The sequence below is a fragment of the Prionailurus bengalensis genome, chromosome B4 (genome assembly GCF_016509475.1).
Source record: "Prionailurus bengalensis isolate Pbe53 chromosome B4, Fcat_Pben_1.1_paternal_pri, whole genome shotgun sequence".
Classification (NCBI taxonomy): domain Eukaryota; kingdom Metazoa; phylum Chordata; class Mammalia; order Carnivora; family Felidae; genus Prionailurus; species Prionailurus bengalensis.
Genome location: NC_057358.1, coordinates 140,530,047 through 140,549,532, shown reverse-complemented (window position 1 = coordinate 140,549,532; position 19,486 = coordinate 140,530,047).

The window sequence follows — 19,486 nt, the reverse complement described above, 5'->3', positions numbered from 1 at the left end:
TGTGCAGGTGCGTGCAGGGCTCTGTGTGGTCAGGGCACTGGCCCCGGTGGCTCCGTCAGATCCAGGCGACCCGCTGTTTCCAACTGAGTCGTCCAGCAGTCAGCCCTCTGGGCCCTGCTAGGTGCCCGCACCCTGCCAGGCTCTGGGACGCAGACCCCAGGTGGTCGCCACCTGGCGAGGCCCCCAGACGTGTATCTGTGACAGTAACATAAAGACAGAGATCCCGCGGAAAGGCGTGTGCAGAGTGTGCCCGGAAACAGACGGGAGGGAGCCGAGCGCACCTGGCGTCCCGAATGTCGGGAAATGCAGCGTGAGCGGAGCAGGTGATCTGAGGGGTCCCCGCACGGGGGGGTGGGGGGGGTGGGGTGTGTGTGCGGGGCTCATCTGGAAGGCGGCAAGTGCTCCCCGACGCCTGGGATCTGGGGCAGGCAGGGCCAGGCGGGGGCGGCAGCGGGACTCACCACCGAGTTGAGCTGCTCCCCTCCGAACGCTACTGCGCATGCCCACTGGCGCCCCCTCCCCTGACCCAGCTCTGCACGTGACGCGGAGGCTCCCCCGGGAAACGCGCACCAGGGTAGTTCGCGCCGCCTCCCTTCCGGGACGCGATGCTTCCCGAGTTCGTCGGTGCTTCACGCACCAGAAAGGCGGCCACGGTCTCAGAACCACAAGGCAACGGTGCGCAAACCGCCTGGCGTCCTACAACGCAGCGTGGACCCGGCCACCGGCGCGCCCGGCGGAAGTGGAGTGCGGACTCCAGGTGGCGTGACGGGACCGGATGGATCGGTGACGAAGGTCCTGGCGGTAGCGTGAGAACCCGTCCTTCAGAGGAGGTGTGGCTGAAGCCTTGGGGTGAAATGTCACGGCTCTGAAATTGGCCTTTTTAAAAGGAGTTGCTCCCGAAGCCCAGCTGACCCGCGAGACCCTATCAGTGTCAGGTGCACAGCATCCCTGTGACGCCGTGTCAATAACAGCCACAGGGACAACAGCCGTCACAGCTGGAAGTAAAGCCAATGCCGCGAATGTCCGCACTGCTGACCCCGGCACACGGCCTGCTCCCGCTCCTGGTGCGTCCTTGCTGCTTCTTGCTGGGTTCGGCCTGTTTCCAGTGATGGCGTTGATTTATCAGAAACATGGATCCCGGGAGAGCTGGGGAGCATGTTCCCCGCCACACAAGCCGCACACGTGGGCAGGGCGCACGCATTCAGGCCGCTCGCGGGGAGGGCGCACACTTTCAGGAAGCACGCGGGGCAGGGTGCACGTGGGCAGGGCACACAGTGGGGGGGCGCAGGTATGGGGCTCAATGACCCGAACACAAGAGCTGACCCGTGCTGCCCCCGAATCTGTAACGACAAGGGCTTGGCTCCCGGGATGGGAGATGGACGATCAATGTTGCAGATTGGTCTTGCTCGGGGATCCATAGAACTAGTAGGACAAAATCCCGAGCACATAAATCATCCAGTTACGGAGCTCACAGTAGAAGACATACAGGTGATTTTACACCATGAGGTACAGAACACACATCCATCTGGACACAGAGGGTGCGGCATGTGCCCAGAAACTAACCAGGAACCAGAGTGTCCGCCGAAGAAACCCCCAGTCTCCAGAGCACTGACACCATGACTCTCCTTCTGGCCAAAGTGGAGTTGAATTAGGAGCTATCAATTTAAAATCATTTAAAAAATTTTTTTTAACGTTTATTTATTTTTGAGGCAGAGAGAGACAGAGCACGAACGGGGGAGGGGCAGAGAGAGAGGGAGACACAGAATCGGAAGCAGGCTCCAGGCTCTGAGCCATCAGCCCAGAGCCCGACGCGGGGCTCGAACTCACAGACCGCGAGATGGTGACCTGAGCCGAAGTGGGACGCTTCACCGACTGAGCCACCCAGGCGCCCCGGGAGCTATCGATTTAAAAGTATCATTAAAAATCTCATTAACCTAAACAACATGCAAGTCTGTATAATTGGGGATAAAAATAAAATGACATAAAATTACAGAGTGCTTAAAAGGAAAAGGAAAATATCGCATTTATTCATGGGGCACAGCTGACGTGCTATGAGGCATTTATGATTCAAAATACATTTATCAGCAAAAAACCAGAGTTACGTCTTCAAGTTAGAAAAGAAAGGAGGCAAATCCTCTCCCACTCAGCGTCCTGCAAAGAAGAAAGGAAATCATAAAGTTCAGGAAACAACAATGTTGAGGATAATTGTGAAAAAACAAAGGCCTGAGAATATTCATGAGACAGTAAACTTGGGTCAAGACCGGGGAAGAAAAACAAGGAGAGACGATGACAATACAGTTGGGAATAAAAGAGGGTGATAAAAACCGGCACAAAAGAAATAAAATTCTGTTTCCCCAGGCAGTGCAGTGCTAATGAATTGGAAAAACGAGAAGAAATGCATCTTTTGAAAACCTGAAAATGCAGACTTGGGCCGAGGAGAACAGGGGTCCGTGAAGGCGCCCCGGGGAGCTGCAGGCTTGGGGTGCCACCAGCACAAGCTGTCACTGACGGCGGTCGCGTAGCTGCTGGATTCGCTTATGCGCCTGGTACAACGTGGTTCCACAACCAGAAAGCTGTTTTGTGAGGCAACACAATTTTATTTTATTTTTTATTTATTTTTTATTGTTTATTTTTGAGAGAAAGATAGAATGAGAGTGGGGGAGGGGCAGAGAGAGAGGGAGACACAGATTCTGAGCCGTCAGCACGGAGCCCGACGCGGGGCTCGAACCCACGAGCCACGAGATCATGACCTGAGCAGAGTCGGGCGCTTAACTGACTGAGCCACCCAGGCGGCGAGGCAACACAATTTTCAGCTGATTTTATTTATGACCGTACATACTCAATAACGTGTTATTCACCCAAGTACATATTGGAAGGTCATTCAATATGATTGATTATGATTTTTCCTTGCATGTGAGCATGTCTCAAGACTAGAAAATCCATCCGGAGATGCCCTGATTCAATGGACTGAAAAGATAAAGATAACGCCACATGATTCCCTGAAGAGATGTAGGAAAAAATGTTCAGAGCAAAAATAAAAATCTGTTCAGATTAAAAATAAGACTATCAGAAGGTTGGCAATTAAAGAGAGTTTTCTTAAGGCTACATAATAAAAACCTACGGTGTGTACTGTCCTTCACAGAAACTTCAAGTCGGCTTCCAGCGAAATCACACCGAAGATGAGTTCACGCATCCGCCCTGTATCATCCCCCGATTTAACGTGGCACCAAGAACTCTGGCCGCGGACACACATGCGTGTGAAATAAAATGGTCGTCGTCCACAGATGAGAAGGCTGTACACAGAAATCCCAACAGAAACGTGGGTGAAATCACGGCACCAATACAGGAACTCAGCACGTTTATCAAATGCAAGGTCGACGTAGCATAACTCAACGGTCACTTCTACACTAGCTACACCCGGCTGAATATTAATGGAAAATAGAAATGTAATTTACCCAAACAACACAATTTTAGATATACTGGTCTAATGAGACTCGGTTGGTCCAATAAAAAATACACAAGACCTTTATGAAGATTGTTTAAAAATTTTTTTTTAATGTGTATTTATTTTTGAAAAAGATAGAGACAGGGCACAAGTGGGGGGAGGGACAGAGAGAGAGGAAGACACAGAATCTGAAGCAGGCTCCAGGGTCTGAGCCATCAGCACAGAGCCCGACGCGGAGCTCAAACCTACGAACCGTGAGATCACGACCTGAGCCGAAGTCGGGTGCTCAACTGACTGAGCCCCCCAGGCACCCCTAAAGATTGTTTTTAAATCTTACTGAAGGGCATAATAAAATAGATTCAACACAGTCCCGCTCAAACTTTCATCCAGATTATTTGGGGAAATTTGTTGAAATCATTCAAAATCATCCCAAAATGTACATGAAATCTGCACAAATAGCTGAGTCAATTCCAATAAATGAGCTGCCAACACGGGCGATTCGCCTAACAGGTGTCGTGACGGGACAGTCACACAGGTAACAGACGTGGCAAGCACAGTGTGGCCCCCGCGAAGGGAAGAGAGAGCCCAGAGACGGACCCGGACGTGGATGGCATCTCGCCAGAGCTCAGGGTGGGGAGCAAACAGTCCACGGCCACGCGGAACTCTCCCCGGGGCCGACAAGGACGGAAAAAGCACCGTCCGCACGGCACGCGCTGACCCCCCGGTGGAATCGCCCATGGCCAGCGGGATGGGCCGGCCACGGCGGCTGAGTCCCTCATACACAAGAGAACGTGGGGGTGGGGCCCCAGCTCCCTGCCTGGAGAAAAATGAAGCTACGCTCCCACTTTGCACATCACGCAGGTTAAATCCAGGGAGATTAAAGTGTGAGCATATGAGGACAGACAGGGAAGCTGATAGAAGCAAATACAGAAGGATACGTGTTGTGAGGCAGGGTTGGGAAATAGTGCTTCATTTAAAGGTCTTAGAAGCACGAGCCGGGAGACCGGGGGCGCGGGGGGGAGAGGTTATGAATTTGAGTTCATCGCCGTTCGGGAATGCCCTGGCCTCAGGGAATATGGAGGAGGCAGGCTCCCGCCAACCACACGCCCTGGACAGACATGCGGAGCAGCTCCCGGAGCCCCCGGAAGGGCATGTGACAGCAGGTGTGCTGGGGACAGAGGCCGGCGTGTGAAGGACCACCCATCCAGGGGGAGGTATCGTCCAGCCTGGGCTCAACGCAGCCCCAGACAAGAAGTGAGCCCCTGGAGAGGCGCCCCCCTCCTCGCCCAAGGACAGAAGATGGGGCCCCTGGATCAGGACGAGGAGGAAATGGCTCCATTCCTGTTTCCTGCCTTCCAGACCCTTCCGCAGCCTGAAATAAAAGCACCGTGGTGGCAGCCACCGCGGCCCCTCGATGCCCGTGGCGGGAAGACGCCCAGCCTCTGAGGGAGGGAGGCTTCCTTCCGACCGGGCGGCTCCGATCCCGAGGGCGCAGGTGAGTCCCCAGTGGTCTTCCTCTCTCTGTCTCCCAGGAATGAAGGGAAACCAGGAGTCCCACTGGCGGCAGACGGGGTCCGAAAGACACGTGGAAGGAGTCTCGAGGTGGCCGGCGTGGTCCCCGAGGGGACAGGAGACCAAGGGGTGACGACAGAGCCGCGGGGGGAGGGTGGTGTGGTGATGCATCCGGGGAGCCTGGGGCTGTTCTGCCTCTAGAGTGAGCCGAGTGTGACGGGGCGGAGGGGAGCACAGGGGGCTCCGGGGGCGGCCGGGTGTGGAGACGCTTCACGGGGGCCGAGGTGGCAGGGAAGCGCCTGAACCCCGAGTGGGTTGTCCAACTTCAAGTGTGTAGACGGTGATGTCCGGAGCAACGTCAGCAGAGAGGCTGACGTTTAGGGCTCAGGAGGTAAACTGAGGTAGGGCACAGACTGTTGGAGGAGGCGGCAAAGGGGAATGACAGGAACGCATCAGATGTGATCCACCTAACAGACCCACGTTGCCGAAGTGTGTCCAAAAAAGAGCAATAAGAGAGGGAAAACACGAACAAGATGCTGTGTGCAAAGCTCGCTTGCAACAGAACGGTGTAAGTCGGTTAAAAAGATGTGAAACACACCACGATGATTGATCAAAACGGATCCGGGCAAACCCGGAGCGTCTGCTCCTATCGGGTAAAGAAACCTGACGGGACACAGTCGGCCAGACACAAGTGGCCACAGAAGGGCCAGGGTGGCTTTGGTGAGTGTGTGTGCGTGTGCGTGTGTGTGTGCGTGTGCTCACTTGTATGTGCATGTGTGTGATGTACTCACTTGTGCTGTGTGGACGTACTCGTGGACACACGCACACACACACTGCCTTCCACGGATTGCAGCTGTGGGTTCCCTCCCAGGAGGGACCCCAGGGGTGGCTGCCACAGAAGGAGCAGGACTCTGGGGATGGTGTTGGAGGCGGGTGGCCTTCCGGGGCCTTCCGCACACAGGGAGGGGGTGAGAGGGACCGAGGGCAGCCTGTGTCCTGGGCGTGACCTGACGGTCAGCAGTGCTCTGTGGGGAGGACCTTGGGGGGCCGAGCTAGGGCAGGAGTGGCAGGCAGGGTCGAGGGTCAGCTTCAGGCAGGGCAGTGACAGGTCACGGGGCCATCTGGGGGACTGAGGCCACCCGGCCGGACAGCTGCCCTGTGTGGCCGTGGGGAGGATGAGGTCGCCTGGGGCCAGGGGGCTGGCCTCCTGGAGGTCAGAGAAGGACGAGGAATCAAAGACGTGGGCCAGCCGGGCGTCTGGGGTCTCGGGGGACCAGAGCAGAGCATCTTCCGCGGGTGGGGGTTGGATGCACAGCCGGGAGGGGGAGGAGAGGGGGAGGAGAGGGGAGTCGGTGTAGAGGCTGATGAACCTGTGCCAAGCGGGTGGGTGCGCGGTGGGCACGGGATCTGTCCCCGGGCTCCAGGCAGCGGTCAAACTCCGTCTGGGCGCCCGCGGCTGCCGGACGCTCGGCTCTGTGCTGCCCAGGACGGAGACGCGGAGGTTCTGCCCAGGAAAGCGGATGCGCTCACCCCAAGTGCCCCCGAGGCCAGGCAGGGATCGGCCGGGGCACCGCCACCACCGCCCCCCCCCCCATGCCCAAGACATGTTGTTTAAAGGAAATGCACACGCGGACCAGTCGGCCCGCGGGGCCCTCCGGTGCCAGCAGCAAGAGGCCGGGCAGGCTGGCTCCCCCTGCCGTGGGCGCCAGGGGTGCCCAGAGGCGCACACGTCCTCTACATGTGCTGCGGCCACGTCCTCCGGGGCACGGCATTGTGGCAGAATTTTGCCTGAAATTACGGATCGGGTGGCGGTAGGCGGCCCCTCTCAGGTGTTAGAAACAGTTCCGCGATCTGTTTTTCCGTCTCAAGCACACCTTCGATGTGCTCTGCGTGCCTGCGTGGGAGCATTTTCATGACGTGAGCTGACGGGCTTCCGGATGTGGGACGTGCACTTTGGGAGGTAACTCGAAACGCACTGGCCACCCCGGGCTGACAGCGAGCCGCGCTGCCCGTGGCCGGGCTGCTCGGCCATGGGCGACCTTCAGTGCCTGCCTCACCACGGCCGCGGGGCAACCCGGCCCCTGTGCACACCTGGGCCCTGACATTTCTCCCCCCCCACCCCACCCCTCCCTGCATCCGGCCCCGGTGTAGAGATTACTTAAAAGAAACAAACGAATAAGTAAATCACAAATGATGAAAAGTATTTCCTGTTTGTCTGAAATTCGCATGTAACTGGCCTTCTGTATTCGCTAAGCCCAGCACGCTGGATTTGGAGGGTGTGACCCTGGAGAGACAGACAGACTGAGGATTATGGGAGCAGGGTCGGTGACTAGGGAGGCTCAGACATCCCCATCTGCTGTCGGTCTGTCTGTCTGCTGGGGGCCCAGGAGGGCCGGGCTGTCGCTCCCTCCAAGTCCCGGGGCGGGACAGCAAGACAGACAGACAGGATGGATGTCCCGGCTCAGCAGCGAGCCCCCCCTCCTCTGCCCTCTGTGCCACAGAGACCGACCTACACCGGGGACGCCTCCGCTGTGCTCAGCCCTTCCGGAAACACCCCCAGAGACACTCCCAGAACTATGTGTTACCAGCTCTCTGGGCACCATCCTGTTGACACAAAATTAACCATCACAAAGTCTTTCTAAAAACTACAGGGGCGCCTGGGTGGCTCAGTCGGTTAAGCGTCTGACTCTTGGTTTTGGCTCAGGTCACGATCTCACGGTTTGTGAGTTCGAGCCCCATGTCAGGTTCTGCACTGACAGCTCAGAGCCTGGAGCCTGATTGGGATTCTCTCTCTCCCTCTCTCTGCCCCTCCCCTGCTTGAGCTTTGTCTCTCTCTCTCTCTCTCTCTCTCTCTCTCTCTCTCAAAATAAATGGACATTACACACATTTAAAAAAAAACATATAAACCATATTTCAGCTCTCCTTAGCCATCTCTGGTCTGGAGCAAAGACAGCAGCCCAGTTTCCAGGAGAACCCCACTGGTGGCTGACCCAGTACCTTCCACTGGGCCAAGGAATGTGCTGGAAACCACGTGAACCGGGGGTCGGCAAGCACGTGCCCCGCATAGAGGTCAATCGATCTCTGAGACCTTCCAGAGGGGACCCCTCTGGGGGTGGCATCTGACCCAGCCCTCGATGCTAGTGGGCAGGTGGCCGGGCTCAGCTTCTCTCTGGCTCTGCGGCTGATTAACTCCCCGGACAGGACCACAGACAGAACCGCCCGGGGTCCCCGATCTCCGGGACTGGAGGTGCACTCCGGCCTCCCACCTGCCTGCCAAGGGCAAGGCCGTCCCTCCTGCGCTGCGTCCCAGAGCGAGACAAAGTTCCCTCTGCTCTTGTGTCCTGTTGAGCAGAAACACGGCTCTGACAACTGAGGGCAGGGCGGGGACTGCTTTTTCTTGCTCTCGGGGATCCGGGCAGGAACGGTAGCTCCTCACCGGCTGGTCCAGACGAAGCAGACACATGCAAGGCCTGCGGCAGTGGACGGCCGAGTTTGACCTTGTGACGGCGAGCTGGCTGGAAGTGATGAAGAGGTCGCGGGGAGAATCCGCATTGTCTCGGAGAAGCCGCTCCCGGGGTCCAGAGCTGATGACACCGATGTGCGTGGCCCTGTCCTGCTGGTTCCAGGAAGTCGGCCCCGAGCGGACACACGGGGCACGACTCCGCCCACCTCCGGCCCTCCCCTGATGAGCCCGCACCCCGACCCCCCGCCTCTCTCTGGGGGCCGCCCCTACCCTCCAGTCCCCCACCCCCTGCAGGGTCCCCATCCACGTGTGCAACTTGCTCCGCCCTTTCAATGACCTTGCATTTTGGTCTTGCTTCCGGGGAGGACTTGTCCCCCCGATCTGTTTTGTAAACTCCCGTCCAACCCTCAAGACCCACCACATGAAGGTGTTTAATGATCCAGGGCCTGGCTGGTCCCTCCCTCCTCTGTGGGTGGTGCTGTCACATTCTCCACACTGTCCCCTTACCGGCATGTGACCTGTCCGAGGGCCGGGACCTGCTCATGCGGGTCTGAATGCCCCGTGTTTGGCACACAGTGTGTATGGTCTGGGGTCAGTCGAATTAATAAATTCTCTCCTAATGTTTAAACCTCCTGACGCCCAGGAGGCCTACTCTGATGGGATAAACTACATTCCAAGCTTTACTTGAGTTCCCTGGACGCTTCTCAGAGAGTGCACCCCCCTCCCCAGGCCTCTCCCAGCATGCCTGCTCCTTCCCATAGGGAGGCTTCTTTCCAGAAGGCTTTTCAGGCATCGCCAGAGCTGGGGGAGGGGCAAAGCTCAGACACCTGGGCAGGCTGAGGCCACCTGGGGGAGCGGCCGGTCTCTGGGCGTCAGGACGAGCCCACCTGCTCCCTGATGGGGCTCCGGCCGCTCGGAGGTGTCGCCCCGAGGACGTTCTCCGGCTTGTGCCAGGAACAAAGCCCGGAGCCGGTGGTTAGCGGGCTCACTCCGGGGACACCCGGGAGAGCATCCCGGCCCCCAGCATGCTGACTGCCCCCCCCTTCTGGCTCCTGGGTGCCTGGACCAGGAGGGTCCAAATGGAGACGGGCGCTCGAGGCGAACGATGCACATCCGATTTCAAAACTTGCTACGAGATAAAGGTGGGAAACTCATTCATCATTTTTTGAACTGGTTACACATTTCAGTGATAAGAACTGGGTAATTGGATTAAATACAATAAATGACTAAAATACAGACATTTCACCTGTTTGTTTTCCTTCATCGAGTGTGACCAGGGGCCACAGAACACTCAGTGGCTCGTGCAGTGCTCCCACCGGGCGCTGGACCGCAGTTCGTGCCAGCGTTCCGGTGTCTTCCCTGCACGCCTGGGCCCCGGCCCAGCCCAGGGAGGGTCTCCCCGCTGTCACGTGCAGGGGCTCTGTGACGGCACCTCGCTGCGTCTCTGGGAGCCCGGCGCCGTGTGGGGAGGAGCACGGCCTGGAGGAGGCAGGAAGTTAACTGCGGCTCTCAAGGCTGGGCCAGAGCGAACTCCAGGGCGGGATGGGCGGCCTCCACCAGCACCAGGGGCTCGCGCGCAGGGCCACTTTCCTCTTGGTTTGCCCACGGCTCACGCGTGGCTTCCGTGTGGCACTCAGGGCCGGACTGGGGGCAAGGCTGAGCCGCACAGGGGTGGGGCCGGCGGGAAGGCGGGCTCTGCGAGGTTCAGGGAGTGGGAAGGGCCCCGCAAGGCCCCCGGTTTGGGTTTGTGTTCATTGCAGGTCAACGCCCTGCCGACCTTTGCCGCACAGCGGTCCCTGCAGCGTCTCCACGCGAAGCAGCCCGGTCGACTAACGCACGCGGCTGTCTGCGCCCGTGCCCGTGCAGGGGCCTCCTGGTGACCAGTGACCGTGAGGTCCTGGTGGCTCCGGGTTGAAGGTGGGCCCGTTGGGTTTGGGGCTGGGGTCCAATAACTACCAGCTGCTGTCTGGGCCCCCACTTTCTGGTCTATAAAATGGGGTCCTCACGCCACCCCCGCGTCAGCCGTGGGCGGTGGGCACGGCCTCGGGCACCTGCAGGCCTCAGAGCGTGGGCCACGTGTGGCTGGGTGTCCTGATGTTCCTGAGCACCAGTACCGGCCCCACTGGGGCAGCTCGGGAGGGGGCAGGTGGACGTGGGCCCTGCTCTGGCTCCGAGAGGGGCCCTGGAAGGGGAAACAGGGACAGAGAGACGGAGACAGAGGCTGGGTCTTTCCGCCATGAGTGATTCGGAAACGGAGTCCCCGGGGCCCAAGCGGTCCCGTCTCGATCCCACGACGACCACGGGAAAGGGAGGCGTCGTTTGGAGACGCTCTCCGGATATCCCCGGCCATGCTGGGTCTGTGAAGTCACCTCCGGAATTAGGGAAAAACAGGGAAAAGTGGATTCATGCTTTGAGGGAGTATTTACAGATAGAAAACTAACAAACTATTAATTTTAAAACAAATTAAGTAAGGAAGCTCAAAAGGCTGCCATCTTTTTTCCCGAACTGTCATCGATGAGGAGCTAATGTATTATTTTAAAGAACGCCCCTCAGATGACACCATAAATTCCATTTTTATTCTGGCGATTAAACCCGCGTGATTTATGGGAGTTTTTTCGAAGGCATTTCCCCCCGTATCTGAAAACACAGACTGCATCAGAAGGGCCCATTTGCTGCCACTATTTCGAATTGATTGTATTCCATTATCTCGTCTGGTGATTTATAACCTGGTTTTTCTTGAGATTCTAATCTTAATATTGTTGACCTGTTTGTAAAGCGTGTCTCCCTATCTACCTTTGGCGACATGGGAATCGTCAGCCCGTCCCGTCTGGGATGCTTGGCCACCCGCCTGCCCTGACGCAGGCCGTGCCCCGGGGGGATCGGGTGCAGCCGTGTGTGCGTGAGCGAGAAGTCCGCCGTGCCAACGCCGAGCGGGCCGCGGCCCAGACCCTGAGCAGCGCCCTGGGAGGGGAGGAGACGGTGCGAGAGGAAACAAAGCTGGATCCAGCAACCACTACCCCCCCGACTGCTTCTTTCGGGAAGAGACACAGCCGGTCCAGCCACCGCCGCATTGCCAGCCTTGATCAGCGACTCCGCTCTGTGGCTCATCCTTCAGCGGACAGGCTCCCGGCAGTCAGACTGAGCTACGGCTGGGGCGGCAGGTGCGCGTGTGTGTGGAGACGGACGGACGGGGGTCGGTTGTGTCGAGTCGATGAAGTTCATGGTTTCAGTGAGCCGCAGGCACACCGCCCCAGTGTCAAACACACCCAGGTCCAAGTGCAAACGCACGCACAGGACAGACAGCTGTTTTCAGGAAAGTGGTCTAAGTCGGTGACCCGGAGCGGGGGAAGGTGTGAGGACAGCTTCCCTCTGCGACCAGGTGGGAGTCGGGAGCTTCAGGACCCGCTGGCTCCTCCGTCCCGCAGGTGGCCTCCCAGGACGTCCCCGGGGCTGAGCATGAGGCGGCTGTTGGCGCATCACGATTCAGGCCCCTCGGACCCCGGCTGTTACGGAAACCTCAGTGTGGCCAGCCTGACCTGTGGTGTCCCCGCCTTAATCCCCAAGGCCATCCCTTGCGGGTTGTATGACGACCAGAACAGGCCCGTCACACGACCCTTGGCTGAACCCATCCCATGAGCACCTCCAGCTGCTTCCAGAGACCTCCAGTGGCCCCGCTGTCCCCAGGGCAGAGAAATGTCCCGGACGTCCTCTCCCGGAACGGCTCAGGCACTTTCCGTGGGGTCTCAGCTCCCGGGGGATGGCGCCCAGATTCCTGCCAAGGACCCGGCAGGGGCAAGTGATGGGGACAGAAGACAGTGCCCACCTGCCCACCGAGCTCCTTCTGGAAGCTCCTCTGTCTTGCTCACCTATAGCCGCCATCTTTCCAGGAAGCCCCGGATTCATCCAGAACCAGGCTCCACCCGACAGCCCCATCGGGTGGGATGAGGGGGGGTTGTCCACGCAGCTGGGAAGGACCATCTGCTCGTTCGCTTTGGCAGTTTTGACGATATCACTTTTGTGGAAAGTGAACTTCTTTGGTCTGGAAAGCAACATATGCCCCCAATCCCATAGACTGGAAGGAGCCTGGCATCACGTGAGGCCAACACAGACACCTGCCAGACTGGAGGAGGGAAGCGGTTCCCGCCATCCCCGCCTCCCGGGCCGCTGGTCAGGCGACCTCCGCCGTGCTCCCCTCCAGGACCTGGGTCTTCGTTCACACTTAAACGTGTGTCGGGAACGCACACGACAACACAACCAGCGTCTGTTTCAGACGCCCTTCCTCCACCGGGCGCCGCTGTTTGCTTGCACAGCAAGCCACGGGCTGCGTCATGGGCCCCGTGCTTTCCCCGGAGAGCCTTGCCCTTTCCGGAATTTTCTTAGAGAGGACTCTATTCTCGAACACGTGCATTTGGGGCAAGAAACTGGCTGGTTTTAAGGTCACGGAGCCCCCTTCCCGTGGTCACTGTGTGCACCGGCCCCGTGTCTCCTCCACTGTGTCATCTCATCTGCACGGGAGGGGCCCCTGATTCGCTTGTCCTCTGTCCCCGCCATGACACTGGCTCTGTCCCCCACCCAGAAGGCCCAGGCGGCGGCCAGCTCCACAGCCCCACAGTCTGGGCAACCCCGGCGTCTGGACGCACGATCGCAGAGCCCATCCGTGCGTCATCAAATCTTCAGCGGCCACCCTCCGCTCGGAGGGGCCTCATCACAAACCTAACGCGGGGGTCAGGGTGACTGGGAATCTTATGGTGTTTGCAGCTGATTTTCAGGAAATGACCGTCGCTCAGGAAACCGTTAACACCCTTGCCTCGCCCCCCAGAACCTGTAGCCGCGTGTCCCCTGTCGGCCTGGGTGGAATGACGCGGCGGGGAGAATGGGAGGTGCTTGCCCGGGGACGAGGGCCACCTGCGGGCGCCCCGGGTGCAGGGAGGCCGCCGGGCGCGCTGGTTTCTGACGTGGGCGCTGTTCTGCTACGTCTTCCAGGATGTCATCGTCCCGCTTTGTCACGCCCGGTATTGGGGTTCCGGAAATGCCCCCTGGCTGCCCGCCTGGGCCTCCGCACCCGCCCTGAGCACGTCTCCACCATTTTCTGGGCCAGCAGCCTCATTTCTGCCCAGATCTCTCCTTCGTGGTGCTCGTCCCCGGAGCCCCGGATGTTGGCCCCTGCTCAGGGTTCCGCAGTCTTGCTGGAGCCGCTCGCTCCGTAAGTCTCTGGCACATTCGCACTAGATTTTCTTCCAGTTCGTTCCTTCGATGCTCGTCGTCTACCTTCTTTCTCCTCTTACCGACCGTCCCTCTCTCCTCCACTTTGCCAACACATTTGCAGAGTGGCCGCGCTGTCTGTCTGTCCCCCAGACCCCCCTGAGGGCTCCCTGGCGGCCGCTTGGCAACTCCGTGGTGGGGGAGGGCGGGCTCCTCAAGCCCCTTGGGGGACCCGAAGCCCCTCACCTTCCCTCTGCCTCCGGCCGCGGCCCGTGGTTGAGGCAGGTTCGTCCAACACGGGGCCGAGGGCACGTGGACAGTGGCCCTGGGTGGACACCTGCACTTCTGTGAGGAGCCCAGACTCTAACTTCCTTCTAGAGGTTTCTAAACGTACAGGCATCATCCCTCTACCCAACGTCTTGAAGTGAGCCCTCCCGAAGGATCTGATTCTTCGGAGAGGGAAGTGATTTTCAAAATTCATATGCTGACGTCTCGTGCCCTTCCTTCCTGGTGCACTTGCTGGATTTTTATGGGTATGATTACGCTGCACACGTCACTGCTTTTGTCACCCCGCTCCCCCTCCGGCCTCACCTGCTACAACCCACTCCCCACGCGGCCACCGAGGCTCCTAAAGCGCCCACTGCCTGCCCCGCCCCCCCACCGCTCCCCACTGCTGTGAAGTTGGAGTTCAAATTCTCGGGCCCAACATGTAGGTCTGTTCCTCCAGCAGCAACCGTCTCTCCCACCCCACCTCCTGCGTAAGTTCACTTTCAGACCGTCGTGCCTGGGACTGTTTTCACCCCCTGCTATGACCCAGCGCGGCGTGGCAGAAGGCTGGCGGAGGGGCGGAGGGGCCCCGGCAACCACGAGCTGCGTGTCCTGGGTCTGTTTGCTCGGTTGCAAAACATCTTCCAGGTAGGACACCTGGGGGGTTAAATGAGACGATAGGCTTTCAACACCTGGCACCCAGCAGGTGATAAAAGGCCTCTCGCCCCTTTCCTCTTCGGACAAGCCAGCCCCACCCGCTCTGCAGACTCCCCGCCTCTTCCGGATCAGGAGCAGGTGTCTCCCGTGTCTGGAGCTGCAGGGTCTCCCCAACCCCCATCCTCGCTTGTGCTGCTCAGTTTCCCCCCCACCCCCACCCCAGGCTATTCATCCCATTGGGCTGAACTCCCTGGAGGAGGGGACGGTGTCTCAGCCCGAACACAACACCTGATGGGCCTCAAGAGACAAAGAACGTGGGAGCGCCACTTACCGCCCATCTTCCCGGCCCCCCCTCATACACGACCTACAAAACCCAGCAACCCCACCCAGGGGGGGCTCCATCCTTCCGACGCCACGAGCAAGCAGAGACCAGAGAGGCTCAGTCATGCACACGAGTCGCACAGAGGACAACCACAAGGTCACGGTGCCGACGCGTCCCTGACCGCAGCAGTTCGGCCACCGTACAGCCAGCTGTCTCCGTGGGGTCGAAGAAATAGAAGGAGGGGTCAGGTGTCTGTGAGGCTGCCGCAGCTCTTCTAAGGTCACACTAGGGAGCAAGACCTCTCCTGGGAGAGATGTCAGGAGGAATTAGCGTGGGCGACCAACCCAAAGAGGGCTTCATGGGAAGATGTGGGCTTTGGAGGTCGTTCCTCCTGATGGGGGGGCTTTGACACTGGCTGGTTAGTCAAGTTCTTAACTTTCTTAAGCCCCGTGTTTTGTTCTGTAATATGAGGTTAATAATAGTAATTATCACTCTCTCTTATGGTTTTGGGTGTATCAGTTGACTTAAACGTATGTAGAGCACCTGTGAATGGTGCCCAGCACTCAATAGCTGTTCCGTGGATGGATGGATGGATGGATGGATGATGCATGGAGGGATGGATGATGGAGGGAAGGAAAGGGGGAATAAAGGAGAGGCGGTAGAGTGAGAGAGAGAGACAGATGGGTGGGCACCTACCATAGGCAGTCTCCATGCCAGGCAATAAGAAAAAACATAGTGTGTAAAAACTGATATTTACACCCCCCATCCTCACGGAATTTACAACATGGTGCGATAAATAAGCATTATTCAAATAACCACACAAACAAATATAAACTTGCAACTGTGAAATGTGCTGAACGGCAGAGCCGTGCAACTTTATGAGGTACTGTCCCAGGGGATTTGACCTGGTTTGTGGGACCAGAAAAGACATCCATGACAAAATGACTTAAGCTGAAAAGATGTCTGGCTTCGTTTGGGCATGTCCCAAATTCCAGGGCGGCTAGAGCAGACGGAGCCAGGTGCCGGTTGACCAAGCTTCGGAGATGCTCAGGACACAGAACTGACCAGGCAGAGCACTTGCCTGACCATGGAGCATGGAAAGGGTTAGAAGAAGACAGAGCTGGCCCTCAGGTCTCTGGCATCAGGTACAGGTGGTGTTGGTCCCACCCCATGAGAGAGGGAGCAGGGTCATGAGCTGGTTTGGGGCAAGTTGATCTGGGTGCCGTGAGAAGTCCACGAAGAGGTGCTGGGGAGGAGGACGGACGCAGGTAGAACCCTGGAGCTCGGGGCCAGAAGGGAGCTGGAATGGGAATGTGGGTGCCATTTGTCTGTGGTCCACACCTGATGCCACAGCTATGCACAGCATCCCCCAGAGAGAAAGCGCGGGGCAAGACGGGAAGGAAGAGGGCGTGGTTCTCCTTGAAGAGCCCCATCGGCCCTGGGCTGGACACCCAGGGGAGGAGGTGTGGCCAGAGAGACGGCACAGAGCCCTAGGTGGCCATCTGGAGCAAGTCACAGGTGGGGGGACGGGAGCAGGACGCAGCAGCAGAGAGGGCCAAACGGACGGCACGAAGCTGGAGGGAGAGGAGGCAGCAAAGCCCTCGCTGCGTCCCCACAGACACGGTCATGCATCCGACGGGCCACCTCCCAACACGTGCGATGGAACCTTCCAGAAACTGTGCCGTCTGTACAGCACTCACTCTATGAAGGGCAGCCACACACACACACAGAGCAGGATTTTGTCCTGTGTTTGTGTTGTCCTTTGTCTGTCAGTCCTTGGGGACATTTGGGGACCTGACAGCTGGACCTCAACATCGCCGTGGTTGCTTCTCCTTAGGGCTCGGGGGTCAGTTCACACAGCAGGCTGCTCAGAGTCTGTGTCCGTTTCCAGTCCTTGCTTCTTGGTCAAGGCTTCGGGCAGGGGATCCCCTTCACACATGGGATCCCCCCAAATTACACACGCACACATTTACACACACATTCATACATGCACACATGCACACACATGTATACACACTCGCACAGGGAGACTCACACACACCTATGCGTGCACACTCACACACATAAACACACACACGTACACACGCACGCTCACACACACGTGCACACCACACCCACACACATGCAACTGGATCCTTCCTTCAGCCTCATCGCTCATTTAAAGATTGTGTTTCAATTTCCTTCAAGTTGACCCATTGCCAAAAACTCCTTTGACTCCTATTACAAAAATGATCACTGCTATCTCCATAAATCACGAGCGCACAACCCGCAGTGTCACCGGGCACAGCGGTGGTTCCGTGCAAATGGATGGCGTCCTAGTCACTGAGCCCTCGGGACCGTCACTGCCATTAGGAGCCACACCCCCTCACTGCCAGGACAGCCGCCCCGTCCAGCGCCCAGGGCCACCGGACAGACGCCTGCTGGAGCCCCAGGCTGGACCTCAGCCCCCCGGCCCAACCTGGCCAGGCGAGGCCTGCATCCCTGCCCCCCTCGGTGCGCGTCTACACAAGCCTCGTGTCCGAGGGGCGTGTCTGCGGCAGGGGGGGCAGGGGGGGGGCGGGCTCCCACGAGCTCTTCCAGATGCCACGCCCCGTCCCCACCGCCCCGGCAGCTGGAACACAAACACCACCTGTGTCACTCATCTCCTGCCCGGCTGCTGTGTCGGGGCTGACCTGGCCCTCCTCTACAGCGAGCAGCGTCCGCAGGACAGACACTTTGCCCTCGGTAGGCCAGAAGAGATGCTTCCTTCTGAGGGTCTGAGTGGACCACTTCCCGGGTGGGCAGCGGCGAAGGGGAAGCTGGGGTCGGGCGAGGCGTGGGCCTTGGTGCCGTGAGAAGCCAGGGAGCCCCCGCTTCTGTCTGAGGGGTCCTTGGTCATCTTGACGGAGGGCCTGATGAAGTATTGGGAAACCCACGATACGGGGACACCTCCATGGGGCGTCCCGGGCGAGACAACAACAGTAAGGGAAGCAGCGATTTCTGTTGAAAGAACATTCAGGTTTATTGACCCGGAGGTTCCCGCTGATTCACAGGGTCGGCTGGACCCTGACCCCTGGGGTACATTGGCCTCTGGCCTGAGGAGGGAGCCAACATATGCTGCGTCCAGCCCCACCAAGGCCACACTCCGGCCTCCGCAGCCCTCACGACCTGGGACCCCACGGCCTCTCTGCCTTTGTCCCTGCTCCGTTGTCTATACTCCGTCACTCACTTCTCTTCCCCTGGTTGCGTCTTCGGTCGGCCTTACGGACTCCGGACCCCAAGGACCCCACACCCTCCACCCTTTCCTCCAAACTTCCTGATGTTCCTGCTAGGTGACAGGCTGGCAGAGGGGACACGGGAGCCGGGGCGCAGGGTCCCCCCCCCCAGGGCAGACAGCTTGGGCCCGGCCGGGTGGGAGTGGGCGCCCTTCTGGAACGTGTTGACCCAGCAGCACCTCCGGAATGTTCCAGCGTGCCCGAGGCGCGCACGTCCCCAGACGGACTGCATTCTGCTGCTGCATCGTCTGCAAAGCTACTTCTCGATGACAAGTGGACTGTGGATGTGGAGAAGACGTCCCCCGTAACACTTTAATAACTGCTCTCCCCGTGAGCGTGGCGGCCGTTCCGATGCCTCTCAGGCCCTTCGTGAAAAGCCTGCTGTGACGGCAGTGCCCCTCCTGCGGGGATCCGGGGCTGGGGAGGGACCCTCGGCTGGACGCCTAGGGCGGGGGGCGGCCCCGGGAGGCAGAGGGACGTCTCTCTCTGCCCCTGCACCCCGCGTATCAGGTGACCTTGTCGGATCACCCCGGAGAGGGACCAAACCAGACGGGCCGGGCCGAGGGAGGTTCACGGGGCAAACACCCACTGGAGGTGAGCACGAGGAGGGCTGGCTCTCCCCCCCCTCCCGCCCCCCCCGTCTTCCTGACGCCTCCTACCAGGTCTCCCACGAGCTGTTGTGGGGCCCTTGGGGAGGGAGGGGCCTCACCCCAGCAGTTACGGGGAGGGACGGGCAGCCAGCCATGGATCTCGGCCTGGAGGTGAGTGGCCACCTCGGCAGGTACATTCCAGCAAGCGAGTCGGGCTGGTGAGCCCCGGATGGGGAGGGGCGATGACTAGTGTGTGACCTCAGTTTCCCTGAGAGTGGGGCCGAGAGGCAGGGGGGCCTGGGGAGGAAGGGGGCAGGCCGGAAGGGGGGATCCGCTGCAGAGTGGCTGGGGTCCCCGGAGTTTGTGGCCCCCGCCCGGTCCCCCCTCGGGACCCTAGCCCCTCCCACTGTAGCCTGGGTGATGGGGGGAGGGGGGAGTCATGGAGACCGCCCCCCGCCCCGCCGTTGTCTGACTGAATTTCATAACTGAGCATATTTCAGTGAATCCAGAAGTTCAATTAGCCCGGTGACATTTAGTAACACGTGGCTCTGCCCTGCTGATGCCTGCTTTCCCGGACGTAACGGGTGTATTTGTGAAGAATGCCAGTATTTATCGGCTGCCGGTTTTCAGGAAAGGAATAATCTGTGAAAACACTCTCCTTAGGAGTGTCGCTTTTACGCAAACCTGTTGACAAGCGCGTCCTCTCTGAGACACGCCCCGACTTCCCTGCACACGGGCTGGGCCCGGCGCAGGCGGGTCCCGGAGGGACGGCCA